The 7,413-nt window shown below is 40.1% G+C and overlaps 1 long non-coding RNA gene across 1 annotated transcript; it reads left to right on the forward strand.

Annotated features, from left to right (window-relative positions):
- Nucleotides 1-3,387: 3,387 nt before the first annotated feature.
- LOC121398913 lies at nt 3,388-5,361 on the forward strand. The gene is made up of 3 exons (XR_005964613.1): nt 3,388-3,600; nt 4,770-4,847; nt 5,069-5,361. It is a non-coding gene; the product is annotated as an uncharacterized LOC121398913 (long non-coding RNA).
- Nucleotides 5,362-7,413: the final 2,052 nt, after the last annotated feature.

Consider the following 7,413-nt stretch of genomic DNA (forward strand, 5'->3'; position numbering starts at 1 on the left):
GTACGTGATTCTCTTTATGGGTAAAAAGGTCCCCTGCTATTTGTCTATAATGTCCTCTAATGTACTTGTAAAGTCTAATCATGTCCCCTCACAAGCACCTTTTTTCCAGAGAAAACAACCCCAACCTTGTCAGTCTCCCTCATAATTTAACTCTTCCCTCCCTCTAACCAGTTTAGTTGCACTTAGTCTCTGCACTCTCTCCAGCTCATTTATATCCCTCTTAAGGACTGGAGTCCAAAACTGCCCCCATACTCCAGATGAGGCCTCACCAGGGACCTATAAAGAGACATAATTATGTTTTCATCCCTTGAGTTAATGCCCTTTTTTATACAAGACAGAACTTTATTTGCTTTAGTAGCCACAGAATGACACTGCCCAGAATTAGACAACTTGTTATCTACAAAGACCCCTAGATCCTTCTCAGTTAAGTAAATTCCCAACACACTGCCATTTAGTGTATAACTTGCATTTATATTATTTTTGCCAAAGTGCATAACCTGCATTTATCAACATTGAATTGGATTAGTGGAAGAGTTTATATGCCGAGGATTTCCTATACCAGTTGAACTGAAGAAGCTGTTCGGATGAGTAGTGAAACATCTTCAATAATTACTCAACAAGTCCAGTTGTTTTAGAACTACTTATACTAGATATACCATGACCTTGATGAATGAAAATCTTCATAGTCAATCGTACACATTGAACCTATTCCCTATGAAAAAAAAGTCATAATTATATGTCCCTGCTTGTGCCAAGAACCACCAAGCTGACGAATCCTTGTTAGTCTCAGGATACCTTTACTTAAGAAATGATACAAATATTTTTGTATAAATTGTGTTTATTTGCTTTGAGTAGGATGTTTATTCTTTGCTTTACCTCTTATTTACGCCCAGTCAGATTCTCTGCTTCCAATGTTTTTGGACAGCCCATCAAGAAAGCAAACCTCACAGCAGAAAAGAGTAAGTGTTTTGAACAGTCTAATGATGGCTGTACACAAAAAGCTACCAAATTAGAAGATCTTTTACACCAGGTTAGCAGACCTGCCAGGAGCGCACTGTATCACTGTCCTTGTCTTGTGGGATTTTCAGATGTATTGTTTGTAACATAAACTAGTTTTGACCCTAATTATGGGTCAGTAAGATGTTGACTTGTTTGCTTGAATGGCTGCCCCCATTGCTACACAGCAGCTTGTTTATATAAACTATAGTAGTACTTATCTGTTATCTACTGTGTATCCTGTGCTTGAATGGCTGCCCCCATGGCTACACAGCAGCTTGTTTATATAAACTATAGTAGTACTTATCTGTTATCTACTGTGTATCCTGTGCTTGAATGGCTGTCCCCATGGCTACACAGCAGCTTGATTATATAAACTATAGTAGTACTTATCTGTTATCTACTGTGTATCCTGTGCTTGAATGGCTGCCCCCATGGCTACACAGCAGCTTGTTTATATAAACTATAGTAGTACTTATCTGTTATCTACTGTGTATCCTGTGCTTGAATGGCTGCCCCCATGGCTATACAGCAGCTTGTTTATATAAACTATAGTAGTACTTATCTGTTATCTACTGTGTATCCTGTGCTTGAATGGCTGCCCCCATGGCTACACAGCAGCTTGTTTATATAAACTATAGTAGTACTTATCTGTTATCTACTGTGTATCCTGTGCTTGAATGGCTGCCCCCATGGCTACACAGCAGCTTGTTTATATAAACTATAGTAGTACTTATCTGTTATCTACTGTGTATCCTGTGCTTGAATGGCTGCCCCCATGGCTACACAGCAGCTTGATTATATAAACTATAGCAGTACTTATCTGTTATCTACTGTGAATCCTGTGCTTGAATGGCTGCCCCCATGGCTACACAGAAGCTTGTTTACATAAACTATAGTAGTACTTATCTGTTATCTACTGTGTATCCTGTGCTTGAATGGCTGCCCCCATGGCTATACAGCAGCTTGTTTATATAAACTATAGTAGTACTTATCTGTTATCTACTGTGTATCCTGTGCTTGAATGGCTGCCCCCATGGCTACACAGCAGCTTGTTTATATAAACTATAGTAGTACTTATCTGTTATCTACTGTGTATCCTGTGCTTGAATGGCTGCCCCCATGGCTACACAGCAGCTTGTTTATATAAACTATAGTAGTACTTATCTGTTATCTACTGTGTATCCTGTGCTTGAATGGCTGCCCCCATGGCTACACAGAAGCTTGTTTATATAAACTATAGTACTACTTATCTGTTATCTACTGTGTATCCTGTGCTTGAATGGCTGCCCCCATGGCTAAACAGCAGCTTGTTTATATAAACTATAGTAGTACTTATCTGTTATCTACTGTGAATACTGTGCTTGAATGGCTGCCCCCATAGCTACACAACAGCTTGTTTATATAAAATATAGTAGAACTTATCTGTTATCTACTGTGTATCCTGTGCTTGAATGGCTGCCCCCATGGCTACACAGCAGCTTGATTATATAAACTATAGTAGTACTTATCTGTTATCTACTGTGTATCCTGTGCTTGAATGGCTGCCCCCATGGCTACACAGCAGCTTGTTTATATAAACTATAGTAGTACTTATCTGTTATCTACTGTGTATCCTGTGCTTGAATGGCTGCCCCCATGGCTACACAGAAGCTTGTTTACATAAACTATAGTAGTACTTATCTGTTATCTACTGTGTATCCTGTGCTTGAATGGCTGCCCCCATGGCTACACAGCAGCTTGTTTATATAAACTATAGTAGTACTTATCTGTTATCTACTGTGTATCCTGTGCTTGAATGGCTGCCCCCATGGCTACACAGCAGTGTGTTTATATAAACTATAGTAGTACTTATCTGTTATCTACTGTGTATCCTGTGCTTGAATGGCTGCCCTCATGGCTACACAGCAGTGTGTTTATATAAACTATAGTAGTACTTATCTGTTATCTACTGTGTATCCTGTGCTTGAATGGCTGCCCCCATGGCTACACAGCAGTGTGTTTATATAAACTATAGTAGTACTTATCTGTTATCTACTGTGTATCCTGTGCTTGAATGGCTGCCCCCATGGCTACACAGCAGCTTGTTTATATAAACTATAGTAGTACTTATCTGTTATCTACTGTGTATCCTGTGCTTGAATGGCTGCCCCCATGGCTACACAGCAGCTTGTTTATATAAACTATAGTAGTACTTATCTGTTATCTACTGTGTATCCTGTACTTGAATGGCTGCCCCCATGGCTACACAGCAGCTTGTTTATATAAACTATAGTAGTACTTATCTGTTATCTACTGTGTATCCTGTGCTTGAATGGCTGCCCCCATGGCTACACAGCAGTGTGTTTCTATAAACTATAGTAGAGTTTCTGATGCGCACACACACACACACACAATTTACGAGCACAGCACAACAATACATTATATGTTCAATACTTTAGTACACTTTAATTTTTTGATGTTACCATTAATATAATAAGAGTAGAATTAAAAGAAATGCAATTTCTATTACAGTGCCTTGTTTGCCCGATCCTTCCACTAGTATCTACAGTACTACTGGCTGAATGTATTGTTGTGATTTGGGGCGTTTTATCAGTAGAGATAGTAAGTATACATAGGGGCAGATTTATCAAGGATCGAATTTCGAAGTACAAAAAACTTCGAAATTCGACCATCGAATTAAAAATCTTTGAATTCGAATATCAAATTCGAAGTTTTTTTCAACAAATTTGGCAATCCTGCGGTTGAATAAAAAGCGTTCGAATTGGACGATTCGAACGATTTTAGCGATCGATCAAAGGATTTTTATTCGACCTCTTAAGACTTTGAAAATGGTTGTAGAAGGTCCCCATAGGCTAACATAGCACTTTGGCAGGTTTAATTTGGCTAAGTATTGAAGTTAAAGTTTTTTTTAAAGATACAGTACTTAGATTATCGAATGGTCGAATATTTGAACGATTTTTACTTGGAATCGAAGTAGAAGTAAATTAGAAGTCGTAGTATCCTATTTGATGGTTGAAGTATCCAAAAAATTACTTCGAATTTCAAAATTTTACTTTGAAAATTCCCTCTAATTCACTTTGACCCTTAGTGAATCTGCCGCTATAGTGTAAGTTGTCTCTTGAGCAGGTATTTCATTAGATCAGAAAGCAAGCCTTCCCAAAGGGACCTGCCAAATACAGTAACTTGGGGTTACAGCTTGAAGGCCAAATAAGGTGAGAGTTGAGTTTTATTCTTGTCTGCTGTCTTATAGGTATATACTGTACTCCTGCTTATATGACTTCTAGGTTGAGATTTTGGGGAATTGTTTTTTGCTCTCCTAGGTACTCATGGGACCCTTGCTTGAAGAACTTCTAGGCTAAGATTTGGGTTGAATTCTTATTTGTTCTTCTAGATATCCATGAAATCTGCTTGAAGAACTCCTAGGTTTAGATTTGGGTTAAATTCTTATTTGTTTTTCTAAAAATTCATGAAATTCTTGCTTAAAGAACCTCTAGGTTGGGATTTGGGTTGAATTGCTAATTGTTCTTGTAGATATTTATGGAATTCCTGCTTGAAGAACTTCTAGGTTGAGATTGGGTTGCTCATCTAAATACTCTTGGAATCCCTGCTTGAAAGACTTTTAGGTTGAAATTTGGGGTGAATTTGTTTTGGTAATCGGTGAGGTGACTGACAAATGTTGAAGCACAAATGGGGGTTTAAAACCAAAAAAATCTAGAAACGTATTGGAATGTATATTTACCTTAGTGTCCTCTCCTTTTCTCCATGTTTAGGTTCTCTACATAGTGATCGCTTTTGGGATGGATCTTTTTCTTATTCTGTTATTTATTAAGGGGCCCCAGATTTTCAGTGTAAGTTGATACTTCTCTTTAATGATATACATATTTCATTATTTGATTAAAACTATTTTTCGAAAGTTTGTTACATGGGACCCTATTCATAAACTCTCTCTTACCCTAGAATAACTGCTTTGATGCACTGATACCTCTTTCTGCTACTTATACATAATGTTTCATCTACCAACTATCAACTAACTAGTGTTCTGATGCAATTTGACTCTTTTAAATTTCAGGGTCATCCAAGCAAATTCCTATGAAACTTGGAGCCCGATCTTCATTCAACAAAACCTTACAGAGGCCTTCACCAGAAATAGGTTGCACATAAAACATCTCCAACACCCTGTACCCTGGTGTATGGCTCCCCAGTTCCACCCTGGGTATGGACCCACATACCCACCTCCCCTACATTCCTGATCTACCAGCCCCAGATTCCACCAGCTGCTCCCAGGATGTTGTAGTCAAATTACAACCACACAGCAACATGCAGAGTAAAGCCTTATACTTTAATAAAATTTTACTGTTTGTAGCCATTGTTTTTTGCTTTCTTTAGCCAATTGTTTGTGATTTCAGATGTCTATGGACCTTATAGTCTGTTTTGTAAGTGGTTTAGGGAGCTAACTATTAGTTACAGTGTCCCAGCAAGACTCTCTCCCCCAACACAGAGACAGGATTACACGGTGTGGCTTTTTGTTATGCTGATGCTCAATCTTCAAACCAGTGCAGAAGGAAACATTGAATTTCCTTTTTAACAAATATCTAGTGCAACACAAGATACACATTCCAACTTTCTAGGAGCTACAAGTCTGTTCAGTGGCAGTGATCAAAATCCCCTGTAGTGACCCATATGGTTATTAGCCCCTATGGCTTTAAATCCCTACAGATTCAGTTCTACGGTTGCCACCTTTTGGCCCGGTTGAATCCAGTCAGGGGAAGGGGCTTGACGCAATGGGGGTAGGGCCAGGGGTGCTTCACCAATGAGGCAAGTTGAGGCTTTCACCTCAGGCGGCAGCGCCCCACTAGGTACTAGGGGCAGCAAAAATGCTGCTCCTGGTACTTTAAGAGCGAATTTCTGGGGGAGGGGGGGCAGCAGCAACTGCTGCTGCCTCAGGCAGCGGAGGGGCCAGGATCACCCCTGGGTAGGGCTGTGATGATGCAAGGGAACGGGTCATGATGTCAAGGGCAATTGGCTGATCGCCATGTCAGTCATATGGAATCCTGCCCGGTTTTCCAATTTGGAAAACTGGGCAGGCAGTTTTGACCCGTACAACCCTTCAAAAAACTGGGTTGTCCGGGTCAGTTGAGTAGAGTAGAGTGACCACTTGCTGCCTCACTTTGATCTAGTGGGAAAGGAGCGGCACTTAATTTTCACCTTCTACCATAGGAACAGGGTGAATGTCTGCTTTGGGCCTTGGCATGGGTCCTGTTAAAGTTGGTGTCACGAACACGGTACTTCCAACCGCACGTGACTTTAGGTGTGGCTATCAGGGGTCACTCACTCAGTCTCTCACCCACCTTGCACACAGGTTAGACTAACACTAAAGCACCCCAAACACCAACCAACACCCACAAAACTCATTCGCTGCCACCATCTATCATTCACAGGCGATAGAAACCTAATGTGACTATTCCCCTGTTCTCTCTAACAGGTAATAATTCACAATACACCTACTGATTCAACAAGTACTTCAGTATGCAGAGGGTTAAGGCTCACAGTTACACTCTTTCAGGCTAGGTTCGTTTAGAGCATCAAAGACAATCTTATTAAATTCTCTTTAATATTATAAAAGGTATAACAGTGCAAAATACAAAAAAGATGTTACAAAAGAGACATACATTCAATAATACAAGTACAAACAGTTGTAAAATAAAAGGGAAAACATGGAAAACCTATACTTAACTCCAAAGATATAGAATTCCTGGTCCTGGAGGCAAGGGGAAACAAACGGGATAACTTCCAATCGCAATTGGTCCTCCAAAGTAAAATCCAAAGTTTAGTCAGAAGAGCTGACTATTTATCAGTGATTTCAGGGCATCAGGTAACTGCACACTCCCCCCTCCCTCAGGAATGTAAGGGGGCGTGGCCTAGCAGGACACAGATTGAGTTTTTATGACCTCCTGTGAGTAGGAACTGGACCAAGAATATAATGACCATAACTCCTTATTGGAACATAGGAGAGAGATGATATTATATTCATTGGTTATTAATTCTCTCAGGGATTCCATAGATACTAAACATCAATACTGTGTGACCTGCCCCTGCCCAGATATTCACATCTAATACACAGAGTACCAAACCTAGTCATGTTTGGACTCGTTGGAAAGATGAAATTGCCTCAAACCCATCATCAGGTTTTTATACTGTTGTTACAACAGGTATGGGTTCTGTAAGGATAAATATATTTAAGGATACATTATATGTGACCTTCACTTCACCTTTGAGGGTCTTGCTGGGAACTTTACGTTCTCACTCCTTGGGCTTCCCCCTCCCCATGGAATGGCTCTTATCAGCCAGGGCATGGAGGAGGGCATTACAGCTCTGACCCCTCTGACCATAGTGAACAGAGGCCTGTTATGTGTC

Source organism: Xenopus laevis, chromosome 9_10S (assembly GCF_017654675.1).
Source record: "Xenopus laevis strain J_2021 chromosome 9_10S, Xenopus_laevis_v10.1, whole genome shotgun sequence".
In the NCBI taxonomy this organism is placed as follows: Eukaryota; Metazoa; Chordata; class Amphibia; order Anura; family Pipidae; genus Xenopus; species Xenopus laevis.